The sequence below is a fragment of the Rattus rattus genome, chromosome 1, assembly GCF_011064425.1.
Source record: "Rattus rattus isolate New Zealand chromosome 1, Rrattus_CSIRO_v1, whole genome shotgun sequence".
NCBI lineage: Eukaryota > Metazoa > Chordata > Mammalia > Rodentia > Muridae > Rattus > Rattus rattus.
The window spans coordinates 129,273,272-129,275,653 of record NC_046154.1 but is presented as its reverse complement, the minus strand read 5'-3'; positions in this window follow the sequence as shown (position 1 = coordinate 129,275,653).

Sequence of the window (2,382 nt, the reverse complement as noted above, 5' to 3'; positions counted from 1 at the left end):
ACTTCCTGAAGTTACAGAAGCACAAACAAGAATTCTTTAACCTTTAAAAGGAACAATAGGAAAAAGTAATTTTGTGCAATGCAATTTACTTCATGTTACACACGCTCAATACAAAACCAGTATTAACTAAGTTTATGAATGAATTTTTCAAACTCTGTAAAATAAAAAAAAGTACAGACCTATTTTAGAAATCTCGATCTACTTGGATTAAAGGAAATATATAGACCAGGCTGTCTAAATTTCTCTGGTTTAGTTAGGATACTCAAAGCAAGATGGTACAGCTGAATTAATCACAAGCTTTAGCTAATTCTTTTTGCATCCTTATTAATCGCGTTAGGGTTTCTCCTCTATTAATGTAAACAGAGAAAGGTCAGCAATTTCACTGGGGGCATGTTCCAGGGCATGGGAATTAAGGGAAAAGTCATCTTTCATCCCTCCTGGGACTGAAGACAGCCCCAGTGCTCAGTTCTGAGTATTAGATCATGTGGAATGTACTGAACTCACAGGGCGTACAGTTTCTGTGCAACAATGACGGTCATTTATTACGGGATTGTCGTCCAAGTCCGCAATGATTCTTTGATTAGTGAAAAGTGGTTGTGCATGTTATGCCTTGGGATGTTTCTTTAATTTTTTTTTTCTCCAAGAGGATTTTGCGGATTGCACTAATGCTCCATGGGAGAATTTTTAGCTTGAGCGTTGTTACATGATGTGCCAAAGGTGGTTAGCAATGAGCAGAGAGCTTAAATTAATTTAGATGGATTTTGTTTATTTTTCTCTAAGGGAAGAATCGTGTCGCCCGTTGAGACTCTCTCACAAGGGATGGCAGGAGAAGCTGCTGCGTAGAACAAAACTCATCTTCGTTCTTAGAGTTTAGCTCTGTAATGACTTTGGAGGAATGTAAGGCCATACATGAGGTTTTGTCCTTTAAACTTTGGCTACTCCAGTCCCCATGCCATAAGCCATTTTGCTATGCTGGGGCTTCCAAACACCAGGTATTGTTCATTATGGTAGGGTCAGCAGAAAGAATTCTAAGAGAACGCAGGCCTCCCCTTCACATCTTTGTCATGGTGTTAGACAAACTGTTTCCCTGGATCAAACAACTGAATGTGGACACCAAGAAACAGCACCTTGGTCGTAAGATAGAATGTGGCTCCCTTTTAATTTCTAAATCTGCTTCTATCCAATTTTCTGATGTCTCGATTATTGTTCTGTCACCCCAGACATTTGAAGATCATATATCTTATCTGTTACCATGGTCTTAGCAATTCAACCCTTGAACCAGTGTTTATTGAATCCTTCCTAGTAGTTATTGTGATACATATTTGAGGTGGATGTGCTTGAAGTAATGGATACAAAGCTCAAAATAAATACTGGCCCTACCCTCCTTATTGATTTAAGTTAATTTCTTTTACATCCTGATCTCTGCTTTGCCACCCTCCTCTACATCCAGTCACCCTCTCTCCCCTCCCCATCCTCATCCACCCCTCTTACTCTACTCCTCAGCAAAGGAAAGGCCTCCCATGAATGTCAACCACCCTCGGCATACCAAGTTACAGTAAGACTAAGCCCATCTTCTTCTATTAAGGCTAGACAAGACAGCCCAGTTAGGAGAAAGGGATCCAAAGGCAGTCAATGTAGTCAGAGACAGCCCTGCTTCTGCTGTTAGAGGTCTCACATGAAGACCTAGCTGCACCTCTGTTGTACATGTGCAGAGGGCCCAGGTCTGTCCCACGCATGCTCTCTGGCTTGCAGTTTAATCTCTATGAGCCCTTATGGTCTCAGGTCTGTTCATTCTATAGGTTTTCTTGTGGTATCCCTGACCCTTCTGGTTCCTTCAATCCTTCTCTTCCTCTACAGGAGTCCCTAGTCTCCACTTAATGTCTGGCTGTGGGTCTCTGCATCAGTTTCCATCAGTCACTGGGTGAAGCCTCTCTGATGATGGTTATGCTAGGTTCCTGTCTGCAAGTATAGCAGAGTAATATTAACAGTGTATGGGGTGGACTCCCTCTCATGGCATGAGTCTCAAGCTGGGTGAGTAAATGCTTGGCCCTTTCCTCAAATTCTGCTCCATCCTTCATCCTTGTAGACAGGAGAGATTGTGGGTCTCAGATTTTGTGGCTAGGTTGGTGTCCCAATGCCTCCATGTGGAGTCTTGCCTGATTACAGGAGCTGGCCAGTACAGGTTCCATAGCCCACATTACTAGGAGTCTTAGCTAGTGACTCTACCCTCTTAATGAAGCATACACATTAGCAGGTCCACGGATATAACCTAGCATAAAGGATTCTGGGATACATTTATGCAGGCAAGCTCAAGCTCCTTCATTCCTGGTTGGTTACCTTAGTTCTGACAAGAGTGCACTTCCTTCGTATCTCCCTAACCAG